Genomic DNA, 24,967 nt, shown 5'->3' with positions numbered 1-24,967 from the left:
CTTATAAAGCCTAATAATCTTGCTGGCTTTCCGATGAAAAGTTATCTTAAAAGGTACTACCTCTCATCCAGTGCGGGATTCCTCCCCACGAGCAAGATTTCCCATCTGAACAGGAACCACTATTAAACTTGCTTTCCACCCTATTTCCACTCTCAGATTCCTCAAATTTACATAATAAGGAAGCAACAAAGGTGTTTTCATTTTGGAGGTATAATTTCTACAATCAAAATGTATCCTCATTAATGTGTTTTAGTGTATTGGACCTGTCGGATTCAGAATCTTCTGATGTTCTGTGTTTCTCAAATTTAGTGGGAATGCGTTTCATCAAGCAAACTAGCACAGATTAACTTCCCGGAGTCCAGGGATCTATATTTTTGATGAACATCCCTGACTTATCATGTAATCTTTCCTTCTGATTTTTATGGCATCCAAAACTTAATTTCTCTGTGTCACAAGTGCTGAAACATCTTTCCAGTGGCATATGGCTGAGGGCAGAGCTTTTTACCACATCATAAAACTCTCTCCAGGATTAGCAATGACTTTGAGTTAGTGTTCTTTCACTTCCGTTCTTCAATTACTTTAACAGTCTAACTCTATTGTATTTTTGCAAATTGCTGAACAATGTTGTCATATTCACAATGAACTCATTTATTAACTTCTTCATATTATGTTGTTTCTGATTTTTTTTTAAAAAATGTTTCATATGATCACTTACCTAAGCCATTTGGAGATATGGAAACTTGAATGATTTCACAGGAAGGTTTTTCTGTGTGTGAAGTAGAGTTGAAAGAAACCCCACAGTGGTGTTTTTAGGGAATGAAGGCCGGAGCCTAATGCCATAACAGTGTACGATTTTTAAGGCCTGGCAGGTGGCTGGTTGGCCAAGAGGAGAGAACCCATCCGCAGTACTAGCAGTGGTGGAAAACTCAGCACTACTGTCCCAGTTTTCATGCTATATTTGCCTGTCTAGACTTACCTTGAGACTATTAATTGTGCCTCCATAAAGTAGAGAATGGATTTTTAACAAACACACTAAATGTGTCAATCTGAATAATGTACTTCAAGACGGTCACCTTGAACAATCACAGACTGCTCTTTGGGGCTAAGTCTTCAGACCCAGTTCATGAGTCAGTAGGCACCACAATCACCGAAGAGAGGAAGAGCACATACAGTGCATAAAATACCAGTTTTGTCCGCTATGGTCCTTCCTCTTAGTGCTAATAAACTTGGCTGTAAGAGGGATAATGAGATATTCAAACATATAATTTAAGTACCCAAACTTTTCCTTTCTATCACTTACCTAGTTAGCATTCCTAAGACCTCCATATGTCGTTTACTCTTTAAGAGATGCTTGCACAACGTTAGTGAACATGCGTCTGGGATTATCCCAGATTTGCCGTCCTTGGCAATCCCTCCATTCTCAAATGGTGCTCAGGACTGGACCCGGTCACACCTGTGAAGCACAGCACTTTCCAGACCTTTCCTCCACTGTGCTTTCCTCATAACCCCTCAGGAGCTTCAGCTCATCCAGCGTTTCTTTATGCTGTCCCCACCTGACTGAATGCTCCAAACCGAGCTTCAGCATTTCCCCGTAGGCATGGTATTTCCCTTGGAACATTTAAGGTAAGGCAGAGGGGCCCTGATTGGCCTACACTAAGGGGATGGAGCTCTAACCTGCTATTCTAGGTCTTGGCCAGAAGAATCTACCTAGCAAGGTCTGTGAGCCTTCCCAATACCTCTCAAACCACATTGTGGCTGGGCATCTACTTTGCCTACTCATAGATTCACTCCTACCACTTTATACTATAAGTACAAAGCTACTCCAATCTATTTCACGTTTTGGTAAGAGTTCAGATAGGCTTCAGCACTGTCCAGTAGAGCTTTCTGTGCTAATGGCTTTTCCATTATCCATACCATCCAATGACAGTAGTCACTGGCTACTGAGTGTTCTAAATGTGGCTACTGTGTGAATGAAAGGCTAATTTTTATTTTATTGTATCTTAATCATTTTAAAGTAGCCCCATATTCCTTATAAAACTACTATATTGAAAAGCATACATCTAGTTTATAATGTTGATTCTAACATTAAATTGTCATTAAATCCATTTTTTTAAGCCACAGTAGTCTTGAAGAAAGATTTGGAGTTTAAACTGATTGTAAACATCCTGTTTCAAGGCTTTGATCTCTGGCTGGATTCCAGAAGCCAGAGTTTGATACACTATACAGTTGCAATAGAATTCTAGTAAAGTTGGAAGGGTCAACTTGATTGGCGTTTACTGATTCATTTGAGAAATAAGGAGCTTCTTCCTTTCTTATTTTGAGCTGTCATGTATCCAGAATGACATCCATCGGTGTACATTTTAAGTCTTACCATGGTCTAAATGTTTGAAAAGATTCAAGTGACTGATAAGGCATGGTTCTTAGGAGCTTGTAAACTACAGAAAAAAATATACATGAATAGGTAGGAAACAATTAGAGTCAGACATGAAATAATTAGAGAGAGACAAGCAAAGTGCTCAATTCACTTTTCCTGGACGTGAACCCCCCAGGGATGTCTAGTTGGAGGAGATTACAGTAATCTGGTTTGGGAGTTGATAAAACTTAGTTGGAAAAGGTAGGACTGTAATCAGGGTTTGAACTATGGTCATGATTTGGACATGTAAAGAGGATAGAAAACACATATTGGAAATCAAGTTAGATATTTTAAGTTGGGAAATTTGACCAAAGACTTCAAAAACCAATCAAAGGTCTGTGGGCTTGATAAAATTGATTCTAAAAACTCACTGGCTGTTTTCACTCAAAGCAGTGTTGTGGGGAAACATTTTTGGCGCCTCCCTGGATGGATAGCCATGGAAGTAACTGCAGGTGTGGGAAGTCTGAGGAGCCTGTTGTCATAGCCAAGGCCAGAGGTGTTGAGGAGGTGCGCAGGGTGGTGACAGTGTGAAAAGAGAGATGGGCTGCTAAGCTGTTTTCACATCATTCCCAACCATAAATGGATCTAAAGATGAACAACCTTTCATACCGTCGTATTTTACACTTAAAAAGCTCCAAGGGATTATTTTCTCTGAAAAGAAACTTAGGGCTATAAAATGTCCTCTTCACACTTCTTTGTACAAATCTGGCTAAAACTCTTTCTGTAGCAATTTGTTCATTGCTAATGTAATCACAGAATTTAACAACCAACTATTGATCGGTTTGCCAGTGGTGGAAATATATTTAGGTCAGTGCTTATAGAGTCAAGGAAATAATGGCGACAGAAATCAGGATGCAAATGCTCCCCACCTAGAAATTACAGTGCTTTTCCTTAGTCCCTTTCCCAAGGCCACCTACAAAATGGGGACAATGAAGAAAACTAACTCCTGTAGATCCTATTAATATACTTGCTGTAAGTTTTAAAATCCAGTAAGTATAAACCACCTTAGGCAGAGATGCATACACACACACACACACACACACACACACGATCAACTCATTCCAATGTTATTTTCCAAAAGCTCTTCAGTGTTATCACATCTGAACTATTTGCTGTTAGTATAGTGCTTGCATCTTTGTGTTAGTCTTTTACACAGGTGGGTCAAATATTGTAGTGCTCACTTAGATATTCTATATATATTAGAGGTTATTATAATGCTTAACATATATGCATCGTTGTATGCCCTATATGTTATTACTTTTATAATGTAATTATATATAATATCTTTTCTGTGATTTTATTTTAAAGATAAATTATTATGGATAATTTTTTTTCTGAGATTTTATTTTGAAGATAAATTTTCTTGCCCTCGCCCCCAGTGGCAATATAAGTGATTCTATTTCACTTAGTTTAAGCATTTTCTACAAATGTTTAATATATTAGACATAAAAACGCATTCCATGTGAGAAATCAATATCTGAATGAGTATTATTACCCCCGTTTCACAAATGGAAGATGGAGGAGCACAGTGATTAAGTGACATGCTCAGTGGTTCAGCCAGCAAATACCCCAGCTCCCTTGTCTGAAACAAGGATAATAATAGTCCTTACCTCGTGGAGGTAAATGAGCCAGAATTGCTTAAACTAGTAATTGGCACATAGGAAATATTACATAAGTCTGTTAAATAAAATATGAAAGGCAAGCTTGCATGACTCTTTTAGAGAAGTTAAAATGCATGAGAGGGAAGATTTTCCAAAAGAGTTATTTATACTTTAATCCTCAATTTTCTTCAGACCTATCAAAAAATAAAAAATAAAGAGAGAGAAAGTGAGAGAGAGAGAGAGAGAGAGAGAGAGCAATGAGCCTGCTGTTAACCAAAGAAGCATCTCTACCTTTTACTGAGTGTCCTTATATATCATTATTATTAAAATTGACATTTTTGGATCAGAGTGCCTCAGTTCAAATCCTGCTACTGTCATGTACCAGCTGTGTGACTTTCAGCAATTTATATAACCTTCCTGTGCCTCAATTTCCTCCTCTATAAAATTGGTCTAATAAGATATTTAATCCCACAACATTGCGAGCATTAAATTAGTTCCTGTCTATAAAAGAGTGCCTGACTTACACTTGGTGCTCGATACAGGTCACCATGGTAGACTACCAGGTTGCCTTGTAAACTTTACCATAAGCATGTACAGCGTGAAGCATCCAGAGAGTGCGCTTTCCTCCTTCCTGCTTCCTCTCCGTATGTTCTGGCCTGTGCCACTTCACGTGTTCGCAGTCAGTCAGGACTCGGCAAGAAGTTAGATTTCTGGCACTTTAGAAAAGATTCCATTTTCTTAAAGCCCCTATTTTCCAAGCTTGGGCTATAAACCAGGGTAGAATTTCTACAAGTACGTACTGTAGAGTAAGTGCCAATTAGTCCTGACTTTCTAGGTCCAAGTCAAACAGCCATTCATGATCCAATATGTAAAAGTTCCATTTTCTCAAAATCCCCCTGTGGGCACTTGGTAGTGAGTAACTGATCAAGGCGTAGAGTAGCGTTAGACAAGCACTCGAATGAGAGTCCTGAGAAGCAGTGGGGTCATGCATGGTGCCCTGACGGGAGCAGCGGGACTGGGCTAGATGAGGGGCTCCACACTGAGCTCCTGGGAGCCAGGGGAAGCTAGGAATCAGCCAGGGGGATGTGGCTCTTATTCATCTCACTTGTTCCTATTTCCCGTGTTTGCATTTTCCCGCGTCTCATTCTCCATGGACCACACGGTCTCGACTCCCCCAACTTGTCACTTTAATGACTTAATAATCTTCCCTACTATCACTTTGGCTCCTCCGTGTTTTACCTGTCTCCCAACGCCTATTCTGTTATTAAGATATTTGAATCCATTGAATAGAACCCTTCTTGGGGGAGGAAAATATTATTCTGCGATGAAGAAGAAGTGACATTGCTTCGTGAGAAAGAGCAGTGTTTTCCTGTTCTTGGGAAGAAAGGGCAGGGCTATTTTGGGAGAAAGGTAAAATAAGAAAATGTCCACGTTAACTATTCGTGGTTGCAGAAAAAAAAAAAATCCTTTGGTTCCTACACACCGAAATCGAGAGCCTCTCTCTCCTTCTCCTCTCCACTCTGCTCCATTCACTGCTGGGTTAATCATGGATTGGTGGAAGGCAAAATGCAACCTTGTATAAAGTCACCCGGCCTCGCTGCCCGGCATATATGTAGCGATTGCTTGTTCTTTGTGCAGTCAACAGAAGCTCTTTCATACAAAGAAAAACCGTGCAAAGTTTTAGAATGACCTCACAGAAAGGATTCATTTAGAACCTGGGCTTTTTTGCGGAGTGTGGTTCCTAATGACACATTATAGAAAGTTTACAATGAGAAAAGGCAACAAAGGAGATTTCAATTTCTTTCAAATGCTTCAAATTTTCAGTTCTGAAGTTTCAAATGGAAAAAAAAAAAAAAAAAGATGTTAAAAGCAATAAAATTGGGGGGTTTATTTCCCCAATGCCTTATATTTTTTTTTTCTAGGCAACAAAAGCAAGCATAATATATGTATTCAGATTTATTGTCATTTTTAGTATTCAGTCATGGCACACGTTGCATTCAAAGGCCACTGTTCCACTGTTTTGACAACCATCACTTCGGTAGGTAGCGGGCAGGACGAACAAAACTGAAGCAGGAGTGTGCTCCGGGTCCAGGGGGAGCGCTCTTACATCAAGGAAGTCAGATGTATGAGAGCAGCATGAATTTCTAATCTGTTGCCATTATGGGAAGGACCACTGGCATATTGAATAATGTAGCTTTCAAAGCCAAGCAGAAAATGTGATTACAGGCAATTTGATTGCTATTTTTAAAATAAATATTTTCCAAATCTCGAGATACTTTATTTCATGTAATGCATAAAATATGGAACCGTGGACCAGACCTAAATACCTTTCAGGACACGAAAGAGCTGATGATGTCAGCCCCATGTAGATATGAAATAATAGAGGCATTAGTTGAAAATGGATCGGATGTCACTGCGGTGCGTTTCTTTCTTTAAAAATAAAAACGGGGGGCGGGGGAGAGGAAGCAATAAAAAGAAATGATTTTGCCCACTTTGACAGAAAAAAAAAATGAACAATGATTATTTAGCGTTAGTCCACAATTTATGAAATGTTTAGCAATTACAGCCTGTTTTTTGTTTTTTTTTTCATACATTATCTTTTTTAAAAAACATCACAGCACCTGAGAGCAATGTACTAAACCACTTTAGGACTGTGAATAAATTGGCTGGTTTTTTGTTCTTATTTTTGACTGTATATAATAAAAGAGTGTGGTTTGGGTTGGGTTTTTTTTTTAATGTCAAATTCCTAATAAGGCCAAAAATAAGTGTTGTTTGTGGTTGGTTGTTAAGCTCTACTTAAGCCCTTTCTTTGCTCAAAACAGACTACTTTGAATGTGGTATTGATAAGTAGTTCAATGGACTCAGTATGTTAATGATTTGGGGGACTATCTTTTAGTGCAGCAATAAAATATTTTTCCAAACCACAGCCCTCCTTAATAGTGTTCAGGAAAGAAGCCAATTTAAAAATAACACTTTTCCTTTCTTATGCCAAGTTAAAAAAATAAGCAACTCAAGATTCACTTTGTATATGGGGCTTGTTGTACTTTTTCTCCAACCCTGGAGTTCTTTATGGATTTGTGCCTCGCCCATGCATGCAAGAAGTTAAAAACCTATAAAACTAGTTACATAATATACTGTGAGCAAACTCGGGGAGTTATTCAATCCCGTCTCTTCATTCTAGGCAGGAGAAAACTTAAACCATTTAAGATATGTGGTTTTCTAGCCAAGAGCCAAGATTCCACAACTTTCCTTGGTAGCCTGTTTGTGTTTAATTAACCTTGTAACATTAAGCTAAATTGCACTAAGAGATTTAGATTTCTTCCAGGAAGTTCCTTATTAAAGTTCAACTAAAAAATCTCTTACTGCAATTTCAGTCTACTTTGTCTGCCTCAGACATCTGAATGCTGGGGGGAACGGTTGATTCAAGAACTTGACATTTACGAAGTCAATCCCGCAGTTGTGTTTTAGCTGGCCCAAATAACCCCAATTCTTTGAACCTTTCCTCAAAGGTCAGACTTTTCAACTTTGCAATCAAATTAACTTTTTCTTTTTTTAATTTGTGATCATAAGGAGTGCCGACCACAATGAGAGGCAGAGCTTGAGATTCCTGAGTAATTTCTGAAATTTTCAAGTAATTCTTCTCCCCCGCTTCCCCTCCCTCCCGCCCTCCCACACACACACACACACACACATGGATGTTTGATGATAGACTCTTTCATTGCATCATTGATTACTGGCTTATTTAGTTTTTTTGACCCGTTGCTTACTCCCAGGGTGTGTTTCTTGCTGTATCGGTATCTAGCCAGCAATTCCCCGTCTTGTTTCCATGTAATTCATTTCACATTCACATCCTAAAGGCAAACATCTGGAAAGGCCATTATGGTGTTATTCCTCAAGTCCACTTTTATTCTGCTCGGGTATCCATTATTTAAATAGTCCTTAGCAAATAAAGAGAGGGAAGAAAAATATAGTTATATGCTCCTCATTGTCCTTGGACAAACAGATTCTAAGTGGGCCCATAAGACAGGCTCCCGGCCCCGGCAATGAGATTTCAGTCACTCGCTGGAACCTCCAAAATGTTAATGCAATCTTTCCTGAAGTGTTGAGGGGGGCATTTTGGGAAAAGCAACACAGAACCTCCATGAAAAGAACTAGGAGGGGGAAGGATAAGCAGCAAGTGAAAACAGAAGCCCGATCAGCAGAGAAACCATGCACCTGAATGCTTCATAGCCCTCTTCCTCCCCCTTTCCCAACTCCGTGTTCTCTGCTCCTTTCTCCTCCTCATTTAGGTCCAACGCATGTGTCGAGCGCACCCCTCTACCCTCAATAATAATCAAAACACTTCATGTATCACGTCTTGACTATACATCAGGCCCTGAGCTGAGCACCTCTCGTGTGTCCCTCTCCTTGCTCTCTCCTTCTCTGCTTTTAAGCATCAACACTCAGGACAGGCCCTCCCATGGGAAGGAATGTGTCTTGCTCCTCGCCCTGCCTTGGGGAGGAGCTCTCTACAGAGAAGTGAGTCTAGACACCTTGAGAGCTTACTTGGTTTCATGGTTGGGACTTTCTTGTGGAAATTATTGATATTAATATCATATAAACCTGGCACATAGTAGGAGCTCAGGAACTATTTATGAACAAATGGATGAACTCATTTGTCCCCCATGAAACCCATATATAGTCTCCAGACAGTACAGGATCATTATTGCTTTTTATGCTGACACTTCTAAGCAATTGTGTAGTCTTCTAAATTGATACACGTATTCCAGTTTTTTTTTAAAAAAAAATACATTATGTAATATGTCTTGGGTTTTAATGCATTTATAATAATTTTAATATAAATAAATAAATTGAGCCCCAAAACTTACAAATAATCCCATAGCCTTAATACTTAATCAACTGACTACTAATTATTTCCTAACCCATACAACTCTTGAGTTGGTGTATATGACAATTAATTATAATGCATAGTTGATCTTTTTTAGATGAATATTTCTATTTTCTGAATAGAGCTTTTTTTTATGGAGTAAAATTATAAGACTTCTAAAAGAAACATCTTGGGGGCAGGACGAGCAATGTGGATAATTAATGTCTATTAAATACTAGCCCATATGACCAGTGTTTATTTCTTGTTTGATTGCAAAATGATTCCGTCTTTGACTTGCTGTTTGGTTGGTTTGTGCAAATAGATTAATAACATCAAAATGTTGTATTATAAACCCATTTAGTCATGGAGTCATAGGAGAATTGGTCTAAAAGGCTTTTCAGGAGAACAATGAACCAGATTCATCTCACCACTTCCTTCATTATTCATTAACTATTCTTATCTAGTGCATACAGGAACATGTGAGAGTAGGTCTGGGTGGTTGTTGTTGTTGTTGATTCCCCCCCCCCCCCCATTTCAGTTTTTTCCAGTTTGAAAGCTCTGAGTTCCCTTATGTGGACAAGCATGACCTACAAGAACACAATGTTTATCTTTTTACATTAGCCTTTCATACGCTTTTCTCTGCCATTGGGGAAAAGGCATGAAGTGCTGAGGGTCTTTGACCAAGTGGTCGTTAAAATAGTATATTCACCTTTCCTCTTTGAGGTTTCTAAAAATATAACAAAGGTCATAATAATCCAGAGAAAATGTCCTTTTTTTCCTTTACCTAATAAATACATTTAGCATTTTGATAAATATATAATAACAAATTTGATAGTTGTACTTTTCAGAATTTAATGGAATATACAAATTCCCTAGGGAAATCTAAGTACTACTTGACAGGAGGATCTAACTCTTTGTAATTCAGGATAGCAAGTCCATTTTTGATAGGCAAGAGGCTGTCTCAATATTTGCTACATTTGATAAGCATAGTTAAGAGTATTATATTCTTTCACATTTTTCCTCAAAGTGTTGATTCTTTCTAATAAAAGTTATTCAACCCCTCCAAACATTTTTAAACTATTAAAGTTGTTATATGTGTTGCATATTTAATCACATCCTCTGCTAACCAGCAGACATAAACAATGGTTTACCAAATTGCAGTATGACCATATTCCATACATTATGAAACTTGAAAATGCCCTGAATGAAAAATAAGTTCCTCTTCAATGCTTGAGATGGTAGATTTATAAAGGTTATATAATTATAACTATCAAAACACAAAATTATTAGCATTTAAAATAATAGTGTTTTATTGTGCAGAATACATATCTTGAAGAATTAACAGGAAAAGGAAAATAGTTAGGCTTCACCATATAACTATTCCTCCCATTGAATAAAAGTATGCTATTCTCATCTGTATTCATGTACCCCTCTGCCTCTTTTTCTACACAAACATATGTCATTACACATTTGTATGTTGGTTGTGTTTGAGTGCATGAGAGTATCCGAGGCCAGCAAACGACACTCCTCCACTGGGCAGATGCAAATTGGGACTTTGGGTTAACAGCTTCTGTATTACCTAGGGTACTTTTTGTTTCTGCAGTTGTTTTTGCTTTCTCCAAAGTGAAACACGGTGCCTCATTAGAGTAGCACATGGGCTAGCCTCATTTCCCTACAAACAGGAGACACCGTGTTCTCTGAAGCTGCCCTTTGCTGTACATCTCACCCCCCTCATCACATGTTTTTGGATGTCTTCATTGTGCTTCCGATCTGCTGAGTGTTATATGTGCTGTATGTTAGAATCCAGGAGCCCACAGTTCACTTGGGAAGATGAGGGTTACTATAGATATGAAACATGTGGAAATGGGGGAGACCATGGGAGATCAAGTTCTCAAGTGGGGTGTCCTCCTCCAGTTGACCAGAGAGTGTGGCAGTCACCTGCAGAAACAGACCAATGGCGTTGGGGTCTTGAGCAGCCATGTGAGTGGTGGCTTCCCAGCTGGTTCCGGGGTAAGGCAGCCTGGACTTGGAGCCTGCCTAGACCCTCACTGGCTACATGGCACTATGGGCAAGGGATTTCACCTATCTCTGCCTCACTCTCCTCTCCTCTCTCACCTCCCTTGTTGGTGATAAGGATTTAGTATGTCTGTATACCTGAAGCCCTCAAGCAAAACCAGACCGTGTGCTTCATGTCATCTCTTTTATTGTCCACTGGAGCCCCACAGCTGCTCAGCTGGGTTTTCCTTACATTGCCTGTCATTCCTCTTCTAGCTATGAGGGCCCATGCTCCATGGGAGGTTCTAAGAATGGCCACGCTGGCATTAACTCTTGCCAGGTCCCAGGCGCACACACTCACATCGGGAGAGGGTGGTGCTGTCCTTGTCTTGTCCAGGAGGGACTGAGGACTCAGAGGCAGGGCAGACCGGTAGACGGCCGGGGCTAGGATTAGCGGTCACAAAGGCAGTGTTCTCAGGGCCCCCTCCCTTGAGCTTAAGGCCCTCCCCGATAAACCCTGGAGTGTGACTAAGAAGGCTAGTGCATTGAGGATGGTAGGGCCAGAGTGTGACTTTCGAAACTCTCCATGTCAGGGTCCTGTTCTTCTCACGCAGCCTACGGAATGTCCCGTGCCTGAGAGCAGTACTATGGGGATCCCCTCATGGGGCCAGAAACTGATGGGAAAGTTACCTTACATGCAAAGGCTGTGCTAGTTATCTCAGAGGAGGAGCTATCGGGTTTGAACCTGTATGCCTCCGTGAGATTGCCAATGATTCGCTGTCTGAGTTAACCCAAGTACTCAACTGCCTCCGTAGGGTCTCCCAGACAGGGTCTGGTCTGGGATGGATCTACCAGGATAGTGAAATGAACCAGGGTGCTTTGATGCGTAGGTCTTTGCCTATTTGGAGGAGTCAATACACACTTATCAATAAATGGCACCTGAGTGTTAGATGACATAAGCTACGGAAAAATAGTCCTGCTGTAGCAGGACTGGGATATCTGAGTCCAGAGAATCCCAAACATGACCTCACTGAGTCCAACGTTCCCATTAACATCCAGGGAATAGAAAGATGGCCCTTCCTGGCAGCAGAACCTGGCATAGGGTACTTCAGCCATCTCCCCATTTGTGAAATGGAGATAATGCTTAGGATGTTGTATTTCCTTGTCTTATAATGAGGATTAAATGAGATAGTACAAGGAAGCCAATCATCTGAGGTTCTCATACACGATACATACATAACAAGCAGGTAATTAATGCCAATTTTCCTTGAATGTAACTTACTATTGCAATTTTCTTATTTTCATTTAAAAAAATCGAGTTTTTGTACAGTATGTTACTGAAATAATTTGCAACAAATGCTTTCTTATCTGCATTCACTTAAAAAGTTGGCCTTTTTTCAGTGAAAAGAGTAATAGATCCTTATACTTTGTGGCTTAACAGCATGATGACTAATGGAGAGTTTGGGTTCCGCTAAAGTTCTCATCAAACTTGCCATGGACATGGGTGAGACCCAGAGGCTGCGTCTCACCAATAAAGAGCTCCACAGCAAGGAAGGGGGAACTCAGCAGTGCCTCACATCTTCCCTTACCATCTAATGACCATGGGAGGTGAAATTAAAAAACACAAGCAAAGTACATAGAAAAGAAAGGACACCAATGCATAGCTGCCTACGGAGGCCAGAAAAAGGAGAAATTGAGAATTAAGTCTCCCTGGGCAATTTCTCCAAACGTTGGGGAACATATATTGCTAATGACAACCTATCAAATACCTATTGGAAGGCAAATGCGCGTAAACTCTGAATCTCTCATCACAAAAGGGTTTCCTCAGGCTCCTCGATGACAGTGTATGATGCATAAAACAATAGCTTTTCCTTGTTATAGTCTATTGGATAAGCACCTGCCTGAATGCTGGGCTGCCCTTACCTGGGAAGGAAGAATCTTGCCCAAAGGGCTCTTGGTCCAAGTGGTGAAGAAGATGCCACTTAGGCATAAAATGTTTGTGCTAAGAACGTGATTAGGGTGATGGCCAGGGGAGAACAAACAAATATTTTGACAAGGTATAAGCCTGGTCATGGGTTCTTTGCCTTGGGAATGTTCGAATGAGTGCTCTAGGCAGTAATCCTGCTGACAGTTACCAGGGTTTTATTTCAAACCCTCCCCACTTCTGCTGAGTATAAAAATATAGAGGTGAGAACTCTCACACATACGGTGCAATTTGGAAACCCCTCCTTCTTTTGCAACTTCATATGTCAGTGGAAAATCACAGAATGACAATACCCAAAATGCATATGTACCTAAAAAAGCAAGATGTCTGAGGCACTATGGTCTTCGAATATCTTCAATTCATTGTTCTGCATTTCATTTCCTACTTGTAAAAGGAGCTTAGATTTCTGCCGCACTAAACATCTTCCCTCTTTGGTTGGATTCTGTATCAGAAGATTCTTCCCTTAGGGCTCCAGGGAATCTGGCAGACTCCAAAGTGGAACCCCAGGTTTTGTTTTGTTTTTCCTTTTTGTGTTGCATTCATTTGAACAGAACTTACCTTATCTTACAATAGTTAGGTGGTACTGGGCAACTGCTATACTTAAGATTACTACATAATTTATCATTCAAACCAATGCAAATTTGAGAAGGAAGCAGGTAATAATGATTAGGCCCCAAACTGGGACCATCCAGAGGACCTGACAATGAGCTGCATGTTGATGGGGAGGAAGCAAAAATTTTATGGGACTAGTTCTTGCCCTCAAGTGTGTAGTAAAACGGGTTGTGTACTTAAAAAGGCATGCAACATTTCAAAGGATGATACTTACTATAACAGAGTTATAAAACGGCATGAGGAATCAGGGCAAGCTACTTAATAGAGGTAACCTTTGAACAGGATCTCAAGAAATGATTGATTATTGACAAGGAGAAGTGGGGGAGATGTTTTTGGAGTGAGAGTTTCACTGAGCGTGTGTTATGTGAACCGAATCACTGCCCATGACAAATGCTCAACCCCAAATTCTGGGATTCCTTCTTGGTTCATCTTTTTCCCCTTATTACAAACATATCTTGACTGAATTGCCTCCAAAATATATAGGGTGCCCCCCAAAATGTGTGTGTGTGTGTGTGTGTGTGTGTGTGTGTGTGTGTGTATATATATATATATATATATATATATATATATATATATACTTTGAATAATTGCAAAGAGAGTGTTTATTAAAATATATTTCATTTTTTAAGTTGATCTACCAGCTGTTAAAGCGTGCATACGTTGTTGGGATACCTTACTTCTCTGGCAACTACCCACATAGTGTTTTACTTTGCTGCTCCCACCATAGTTCAAAGTGCCATCTTCCCTTGCACTATGGTCTCCTAACATCCTCTCCTAACTTGTCCCTCCATAATACATTATTCACACAAGAGTCAAGAATAGGATACTCGTGCTATTCTGCCTCTAACTGAGCTATAGTCATACTAGTTTTTGTCACCCTCCTTCCGCCCGATGATGACCTTCACATCGCTGATACTCTTGTCTCAGATCTCAGTCGGTTCTCAGCTCAGGAGTCACTTCTCTAAAATGCTGGTCTAAACTGTGCCCATCGCTCACCCCCATCACATTGTCATGTTTTATCAAATGAGTTAACACTGTAAAGTTCATGGAAAGAAATGAGTAAATATCAGTGCTGTCATTCTCTCAATTGTCTATTTTATTTCACTGCTGGATTGTCTCCCTCCCACTGCCTCTCACTCTGTAAGAAGTAGAAACCTGGGCTCTAATCCCTGCTGTATCATGAGCATCTAGAAGAGAAGTCATGGTGGGCGGGTACTTACTTGGTAGTTGTCGAATGAATGCATAGATATCTACTATTGTGTCTGTTAGATTCAAGTCCTTAAGAGATTGAAGACTCTAGGAGTGTTCACACTCCATATCTTAATAAAACAAGGATATCATCAACACCGGTGGAAGACACACACATGCGCGCATACACACACACACACACACACACACACATCACAATGCTGAATTATGATTAAAATATATTTTTCCTTGCCTTCATCTCTTGCCCCTTTGTCCTAAACTTCAGTCCTGGGAACCTCAATTTAGTAAAGCACTAAGTCAGAACAATCCCCAGAGAGCACACAGAAATGCTTAGGATCCCAGGGAGACTGATGCATAAGCCACAGAAATGATCTCATTGGTAATCACATTTATATAGCGCCATCACTTAGGAAGATACTAAACCAGGGGCAGCTATTGTTCCCAGGTCAGATGCCTCAGATGGTGTCAGACCACAGCATTCCCTAATGCAGCAGAAGGGAACAATTAGGTACTGCGAGAGTGACACAGATCTCTTATCCCCACCCCAAGGTCTCTGATTATACTTCCCCAAAATGATAAAATTGGGGGGGGGGGGGGGTAGATAACATAGCATCATGATAATGAAAGCTACATGATTGATTTGACTTACAACATATTTTTGAAGTATAAACATTAAGATAAAAATGGATCTAGTAAAATGGCTTTGAAATCTAAAAACATACATCTTTCCGAGATTTAAAGAAGTATTTAGGAAATATTTAATGACCTAATTTTGAAACAATTTAGGTTAAATTTCAAGTTAAAAAGTTTTGATAAGGTCTGGCAGATTAGCAAATAATTTGCATAAGTATTTACAAAATATATAGAGAGGGTCAGAAAAGAGTTTGAAAACTTATTGTTCTTTCCAACATCTGTTTCCACCCATCTAGTTGGGGAAAACATGCTTGTCATGTGGTGAAATTAGCATTCATTCTGGAGTAATTAGAGATATTGGGAGTATAACTGAGTCATTTATCTGGGTCCTAATATCAGATGAATTCAAATGTTCTTTTGAAAGCATTCTTTAACTATAGGCCATAATTTGGTCTTGGAAAATGGTCATATAGATTTATGTCCTCAAGAATTGTTTATGAAATTTGGACCCTATCCACTTCTATCTAGCTTGGAATATGACTTGGTATTGTTTGAACTTGTTTATGAATTTTTAAGTGATTTAATTCTTATTTCACTGTTAGTATCAACAGATTAGGAATTCTATTTCAAAAATAGTCATTTTTATCATTAAATGCTCTAATAATTTTTTTTGAAATTAAATATAGCTTGCGCATCTTTCAGAGATGGCAAGAAATCTTCAGTGCCCGGCTGAATTTCCTTTTGACATTCTGCATGACCCTAAGGAATGGCCACTTTGTGGTTTTTGTTTTCTTTCTTGTCTCCTTATCTCCACACAAGGCTGAATATGTCCTAATAAATGACTGGACCCTTCATATAATAAATCAGTCTATGTGTCACCCATCATGAGTCATGGATGCATTTTTAGAGGAAGCTTCACAATCTTATTTTAAAGGGATGATTAATGAGCTGGAAATATCAGATATTTTAAAAATAAACAACTTTCTTTTTAGTTCTAAGGAGCATATATGGAGCTCTTGTTCTGTGCCCAGAAGTATCATAAATGCCAAGGAAATAACTTCTCATAGAGAAGTTATTATCTAGCCTACTATCTAGATTAGAGATTCTTAACCTTGGCACTATTGACATTTGGGCTGAATAATTCTTTGTTGCCGAGGGGATACTTCTCCTTTGCATTGTAAAATGTTAGCAGCAGCCCTGACCTCTGCCCACTAGATGCCAAGCCCTCTAGTTGTAACAATTTGGAAATCTCTAGGCATTTCCAAATGTCTTCCGATGGGGAGAATGCTTCTGAGTGAGAGCCACACTCTAATTTCCGTAAACGTAGAATGGACAATGATTAAAGACTTGCATGGGCCTTCTCTTCAAAGGACACTGTGAGAGCAAATGGAGAGTCTACCTATTTCTAGTGTTAGTCTTACAGGAACAACCCTAGAATTGGAGACTTGAGCTGGGAATGGCATGAGTCACTTGGCAAAATCCTTTGTTAGAGGTGTTCAGGATGGCTAAGTTTATGCAGCTACCAGAGGTAGGACTAGACTGCCTCTCCTGATTCTGTCTTCGGGTTCCTCTCATCAGACTCCATTGCTTCTGGATAAAGGAGGCATTAATATTGGCAGCACGGTGCTTGGAACCATGACCTTCACTGTTTTCCTTGGGTAACCATTTTGACAAACACCACTTACTCCAGTTCCCATGACTTAGTCAACTGCAGAATGAGGCCAGGTGGACTGCCTGTCACGTATAATTCTCTCCACTTAATTGAGCACACTTTCAGCGCTCGCGCTCGCGCTCGCTCTCTCTCTCTCTCTCTCTCTCTCTCTCTCTCTCTCTCTCTCTCATCTCTAACTCTCTCTCTCTCTCCATCTCCTGTCATTATAATAACCAAGACATGATTTGTATTCTCAAAAATGGCTAAATAAAAGCTAACTTTGAGCAAAATTAGTGGTACTTACATTATAACAAATAAACTATTCTTTTTTGCAAAAGCATCTAAAAACCTGGCAATGCATATTTTCTCACTTTTGAATAGATCTTTGTAAAACATCCTCAGCTTTTTAAGTATGAGTAATAAAAATAGTAGCAGGCAACAATTTTCTTAAGCATCTACTAGCTTCAAGGCAGAATACTATCCTTGTAAAAAAAATATTAAAATTAACATGACATACTAGAAAACAATGCATCAATAAGTCAAACTAAAGCATTGATTTTACCATGACACTATAGGAAAAGCACTAAGAATGTGAAGAAAATGAGAAAAGAAACTGGAAAACAAGCATTAATCCAGAGCACACTAATGCCAGTCACGATACTAGGCTCTGGACACACAGATATAAGCTAATCATAACTAACAACATGAATTAAATCCAGTCTTTAGTTCCCTTATGCCTATGATAGGGCCAAAAAGTCTATTTGAAAACCTTATTTAAATCCATGAATGAAATAAATTAAAGTAGATCACACTTGTTTGATTCTTAAGATGTAAATTTATTAACTTTAAGAAAAATTATGATAGCATCTTTGAAGTCAAAAAGTCAGGATAAAGTTCTATAACCAGAAGAAATTATAACAAAACCAGAATCTATTTCAAAGATACTTTCTGGAACACCAAAATTCCATTATCATTTTAGCTCAAGCCTGTGACTTTGGCTGGAGTGATAGCAGGAGAGTTAAATTGAAAAGTAATTGAACTTGAGTATTACATATTCTTTTTTCTGCTCAGAGGTGACTTGATCATCTTCCATTGCAGTTCAAAATGATCAGTTTCAGTTCAGCCTTGTCAGTATTTAATTGATGCTGAATAACTTTCAATGAGGGTTTATCTATGGTATAATACTTTATGTAATTGTGCATTTTATGAATTTAACCCTTATGTTATTAAAATAGGGTAAACTTAGTTTAAAAGTACTTATATTATCAATAAACATATACTGTATGCACATATACCAGTACCTATAATAATTAAAAGAGCAGTATAGAATTTAGAGTACAGTTAGATATTCCTGATTTTATTTACAAATTCCGATTCTGCTTCAAGTCTTGCCATTGAAGTGCCTGGACATTTCTAATGATCCCTCCCACTACATGTCCAGGATATTAAACTGAATAACTACCCTTGTCCCAAACTGAGAGTGACCCATTTAAAACGGTCCCCATTCAACACTTTCAAAGGAAACTGCTTGAAATGGGCTGTCCTGTATTAAAACCATGAAATAAACTCCAAGGGACTTTGGAAGATACCCAAGACGTTGTGTAATTTGACAGTGAAAAGGAAAAAGACTACAAAATTCATTACACAAAATAACACTTCTTTGAAGAAAAAGGTGAGATAACCTGAGAAATATTTCACCAAGAAATTTAATATAGAAATATTTTTAGGAAAAGACATGCCTTCAGTTGTCCAAGATGCATGTTCTGCTGATGCTCAGATCTTTAACATCACTTGACCATGATTGTGTTTATTTGTAACTATCTTTTGGCTATTCTTGATAAATGCCAACAATGGCTTCACACCAGAGCTAGAACCCCCAGTCGGGGACACATACAGCTAAAGTTGGGGAATACAAGTTAAGTCTTCTACAGGCCCATTTCTTTGTGCCTTGGAAAGAATTTGTAAGACTCTGCTACTAAGGAAATGGGACTTTTAAAAGATATTTGCAAACTACATTTTGATCAGTCAAATCATGTCCTTCCATTAACTTACTTTATAATATCAAAATTGTATGTATTCCAGGAGAAAAAGTAAATTCTCAAATAATCTAATTCATGTTGTCACAACATCCTCTAACAAAATATGGGCCATCTACTGGACTTAAAAGAGTATCCATTGCAGAAGGAGCCAGTTGGACATTGAAACCTCCTGTAATTTCTGTTCACACAAATAAGATCTAGAAAGCATCTACCCCACTTTGACAGGTTGCCCTTAAAATTTTAACTCTAGTTAGTTCCTCAAATTTTTATGTTCTAATTTCAAACAGTTCTCAAATTCCATCAACTTTACAGTAATTGAACTTCCAAGATTCATTAATTTACAAACACATAACATCCAAAGGACTCAGTAACACTACTGAGTTCATTTGTATTTTATGACTCTCAATAGCATTTGTAAAGACTTGGAGAAACTTTGCCAGCCACATCTATACACTTATATGGTTTGCATATATATGCTTAGACCATGCAATAGTTCAATGCAGTCCTAACTTAAATTTGGGTATTACCATATCAAAGTGTGTGACAATGAGGTCAATTTAACCCGATGAAGAAATGCTGTTGGAGGCTGGAGTCAAGTCCTGCCACCTCCTTTACTGTGCTACCTGTCAGAAACAAGATCCTGGAAACTTGAGACCCAAAAAAGATTAAGAGACACATCCAGTGCTTCTCAAAATTTAATGTGAATGGAAATCGTTGAGATCTGTTAAATGTAGATTATGATTCAGCAAGTCTAAGGGTGTGGCCTGAGAGGGGAGGCCTAGGCTGCTAGTCCTGGGGCCACAATTTCAGTAGCAGGAAGAATTACTAGTCTGTCCAGCCTAAGTGCTCAGCAGGAGGGAAATCAAATCAAAGCCATTTGATCTAGTTCTTCTGGGATGGGATCTAAGTATTAGTATGTTTTTTCAAAACTCCCCAGGTGATTTTACTGTGCAACCATGGTTGAAAACCAAAAAGCTATGGCTTTTCTGTGTTCTCTGAAAGTCACCAATCTCCAAGCCTGCTTGTTCTTACACAGGAAGATAGCCAAGGTCATCCTGCTAATAAGAATTTCTAGAGGACAAAATGATGAAGGAGAGAAAGCTGTAGGCAATTTTCAACTTTGTATGAAAAGAAAAAACACACAAACCACTGTGTAAAATTGAACTGCTGGTGCCTTGAGTAGACTGCTTTAGGCTGAAGTAATTTTGCCCCTAGGAGACAGTTTGAAGCAAGTGGTTCTTCATCAGAAAAGATGAACAAAGACTCTTGGATTAATACATTCAGCAAATATATATATATGTTTATTAGTCTCTTTTGGATTCTAGGCACCATGCTAGGCATAGGCCCTGTGCTGATAGCAAGGCCATTGCCTATAATATCAAATTAAGAGCCATACAAAGATATAGTATGTTATGATCATTGCTTTGGAACAGGTATTAACAAATTGCATAAAGAATATAGGAGAAATTGCTCATGAATCTTCTGGCAGTAGTTAGAAATGGCGTTCAGGAGACTTTCAAAGCTGAGTTTGCAGTATGTGGAGGAGTGAAACCCAAATGAACAAGGAAGGCATGTTTTCCAGCCAATGGGGACAGCATGATCAAGGAAAGGCACAGAGGTCAGAGTGGCATGTTTGGGAAATGAGAGATGAGTGTAAACATGTAAGTTGTATGAGGGGGCTGGAGACCAGCCAGGTGGGCAGTAATCCCATCATAAAGGCCTAGTGCCATGTTTACTTTTTTTAAAATATATTTTTATTGATTTCAGAGAGGAAGGAAGAGGGAGGGAGAGAGAGAAACATCAAGAAAGAATCAATCAGCTGCCTCCTGCACACATCTAACTGGGGATCGAGCCCGGAACCTGAGCATGTGCCCTGACCAGGATTAGAACTCTGACCTCCTGGTTTCATAGGTCAGTACTCAACCATTGAGCCATGCCAGCCAGGCCCTAGGTACCATGTTTAAATCCGATGTGTGTTTATGTGTAAAAGGTTGGAAAAAATAACCTCTGGATTCCCCATTAACACAATTACTGTAAGTTTTTCTTAGATCATGTAATTGTCTTGTGTTTTACAAATTACACTTCCTCTTTCTAGTTTCTGAGGCTGGACCTTTCTTCATACTGTATTTGAAGACACTGAACATATTTGGGATCCTATCAATTGAATTCCCATGACTTACCTCCTATAAGCTTTCTGTGTAAGAACCTGGACACCTGCTTTGTGCCCTCCAGGAATTGCTCTGCTTCCATTCTAAGTAGTTACTGATGACACTAACCTGGGATGGTGTAGTGGTCCATTAGAGAACATCAGCAGCTGGGAGGACACAAGGAGGGTTCGATTCAGCCCCTTATGCTAAACTATCATCTGTGCTGCCTTCACACTGACAGCCACAGTCCTGGCACTCCTTTAAAAGAATCCACTGAGTCTTCTATTGGGCTTTCGTTGACATCCATAATTAAGATTCCCAGAATGGACAGAATGTCGACCACTATTATCCAAGAACATCTTAGCATAAATGTGTCAACGAAATTAGCAAGACTTTCAGCTAAATGGGCTGTAAAACATGACTGATTGCATGTATGTTCGGTGTTTGGATTATTTCTACATGGGCAAAGTGGGTGACCCCAAGAAGAATGGAGCTACTGAGCACATCGGAAATAGGTGAGCAGGAGAAATACGAGGAGGTTGAGAAGTGTGGCCAGGGGACCTCAGAGAAAAGACATCCCCATTGACCAATTCTTCCTTCCCCCATGAGATCCAACAGTTTCTTCCAGTTTCTTGTGCAGATAACGGAACCCTAGGCCTTGAATGTGAAAGTGTAATTATGAAAAGAGACTTAGGTTTTCATTGCTGCAGACTGAAGGAATTTTATGATATCCAAGACAATCGCAAACAGTGTTTCCAAAACAGCCAAAAACTGTTGGGTGGGTTTGTTGTTGTTGTTGTTGTTGTTGTTTTCATAATCTCATACCAGGAAGGAGAGGGACATAAGCAAATATTTTTATATTTAGAAAAGGATGTTTGATTATATAACATCTTGAAGGAAAGAAAGCAAACAAGCCTGGATAATGCCTTTTAAAAAGAGAGAATATGTTTTTCCTAGTTAACAACAAAGATTTCACTGAGATGGAGTGGGGGAAAAATGGAGCGTTTATAAAAATGTTGATGTAGATATAATTAGATCCACTTTAGGACCAAAAGTTTTATGCAGAAACTGACAGAAGGATACACAATAATTATAGTTTCCTGACAAGCTGAATAGAGTTTTCTTTTTTTGTCTTATGGTTTCAGAAAACCAAACTGTAAATAAATATGCAGTTTGACAGATTGTAATTGCGATCAGCAAGGCGTCTTTTCATTTAATCAGATGGTGTTATTAAAATGGGGTTACAATTAAACATTTTATAATGTGACGTAGAACTCCATTAAAATTCCCAGCAAACAGCAATTTAGATCTGATGCTTCAGCATCCTTTTCTATTTGCAGAAATGTTATTGGCTGTGACCTTCCACTGGATGGGTCTCTTGTTTTTAGTTCTTCTTCTTTGATAAATGATATTGAACAGCCACTTTCTTTTCCTCTTTGCACAATTAAGATATTAGTTTTTCATGTTCTTGAATTATTGTGACCCTTACCATACAAGTGTTGGACCAAACAGAAGGTTTAAAAAAAAACATGTTTACTTGACAGGAAATTCATTTTCTCTGTTTATTTAATAGTCATCCCCATCAACTTCAAATTAATATTGAATTTACAGTTAAATTCGTTTCAGGGGAAGATTAATAGGAAGCTTTTGCAAAGTGTAAATATCAGTTAATATTTTATATTCCCTAGAAAAGTACATCCTTAAACAAAGAATGAAAAGGTGTGAAATTGAATTTGACAGTAATTAAAAGGAAAATAGCCTCAAAATGTTGGCAAGGGGAAATTGTGCAATGCTGTACTCTTCTTGCTCTGACTTGGGCAAGATTATGACAAAACACCACCCGAAGAATATTCAGAAATGTGAATAAAGATTATCATAGGATCAAAATCAGATGACTGGATAATGGAACATAATGAAGAAGGAAATTTAAATTGTAACTCTACATCCTTTTTAATCATTAGTGTTGAAAGTATTACATACATCCCTTTTCCCCCCATTAACCTCTTCTAGCCCATCTCCACCCACCACCCAGGGTCTTCACCACCCTATTGTCTGTGTCTATGAGTTATGTATACATATATGCATACAAGTTCTTTGTTTGATCTCTTTCTACCCATCCACCCCCGCCTTCCCTCTGAGATTCATTGGCCTGTTTCTATGTCTCTGAATCTATTTTGTTCATTGAATTCCACATGTGAGTGAGATCATGTGATATTCTACTTTCTCTGACTGGCTTATTTCACTTAAGGGAAGTAACTCTACACTTCTGACAGTACAAAGGAATAATGCAAGTCATGGTACACATTGTGAACTGGAACAGTGCAATCACTGAAAATCTATCCCCACACAAAGCATGAAACTTGGGTTGATTTTTAGAAAAAGAAGCAAATTTGGCAAAGCTTATATTAACCATAAAGTCTCCACCTGTACATCTACATCTAATCCAGCTAAGAAGGCAGAGCTTACTAATAATGATTTTGGTCAACCTCTGAAAGTCTAAGTATTGGAGGTATTTTTTCTCTCTCTCTCTTTTTTAATATATTCTTTTTATTGATTTCAGAGAGAAAGGGAGAGGGAGAGAGAAATGGAAACATCAATGATGAGAGAGAATCATTGATCAGCTGCCATCTGCATCATGTGCTCTCTCTCCATTTATTCAGATTTGGTTTTTTATTTATATTTATTCACCAATAACAATTATTGAGCTTCTACTACATGGCAGACATGTTAAATTCAGAGTGAGCCCTTGGAAACATTGAGTGTTTTTGAGTATTATTAGCCAATGAAATGTAGGAAAACAAAAAATAGACAGTAGGGTCATTATTATGGTTAGATCTCTGCTGCCACTGCTTCAGAGTTAAAACAAAACAAAACAAAAACACCATATGGACTTTATTGGGGAAGTATGACTGTTATCTGTGAGCTTACCAGGAATCTGGTGGTAGAGTCATCATTTTGATTCAATAGAATGTCCAGCAAATGTCATTTTTCAGGGATTGCCAAAGCTCAACCACAGATGGAATGGTTCTTCAATCCCCAATATGCTTTTGAAGTTGAGAGAAATCATAAATGTAACAGTGCTTCCTTGTAACCTAGAAAGCCTCTAAGTAATGGAACAGCAAATATTTATTGTGCCACCTACTTAGAACTAGGCTCTGAGCTTTAGGAGCACACAGTGCAGCAAACAAACAAACAAACAAACTGTGTGTGTGTGTGTGTGTGTGTGTGTATTATGTACATATAAATGAATAAATATATATTGTCCCTAACATCTGCATATTTACAGTCTAGGAGAAAAGATAAATATTAAACACACATACCTAAAAGTCACACATTTAACAATGTAAAAGTATTTTGTAAATTGTTATACAGTATGGCATCTTATCAATCCAAAATTTTAGTATCTTTCTTAGGAAAAAAACATTCAAATCAGTGAACTTGAGTATTTTTCTCATTGAAACACTACATACTAGTACATCTCTTTATAAAGCATGACCTGAGCTCTGTTTCCTAAATATATATTCTTACTTAATTGTTAAAATGTTGGTAGTACTAGTATGGTTCACTTTGATACTGCTTGCTTATCTAACCTCTATAACCAGGAATATGCTAATGCTTTTATTAGAAAAATATATAAAACATAATAGCATAGTGAAATGAGACCGGGTGACCAGGCCAGGGTCCAGGGTTAAGAGTTCTGGATCTGCTATCATATATTTTGCATAACTTTGAGCCATCGTTAATTAAGTATCTCTATATCCACATAATAGACCCTGGATTTATGTTAACTCATTCGCAGTTCAGTTTTTCCCCCCA

At 38.6% G+C, this 24,967-nt stretch overlaps 1 protein-coding gene across 1 annotated transcript in view; it reads left to right on the top strand.

The window, feature by feature from the left end:
• TOX (thymocyte selection associated high mobility group box) overlaps positions 1 to 24,967 on the top strand; it is a 300,985-nt gene that overhangs the window by 173,724 nt on the left and 102,294 nt on the right. The window lies entirely within an intron of this gene.

This window comes from Pipistrellus kuhlii, unplaced genomic scaffold (assembly GCF_014108245.1).
Source record: "Pipistrellus kuhlii isolate mPipKuh1 unplaced genomic scaffold, mPipKuh1.p scaffold_m20_p_14, whole genome shotgun sequence".
Taxonomy (NCBI): domain Eukaryota; kingdom Metazoa; phylum Chordata; class Mammalia; order Chiroptera; family Vespertilionidae; genus Pipistrellus; species Pipistrellus kuhlii.
Note: the sequence above shows the minus strand (reverse complement) of the source record. Positions and strands in the feature narration are given on the sequence as shown.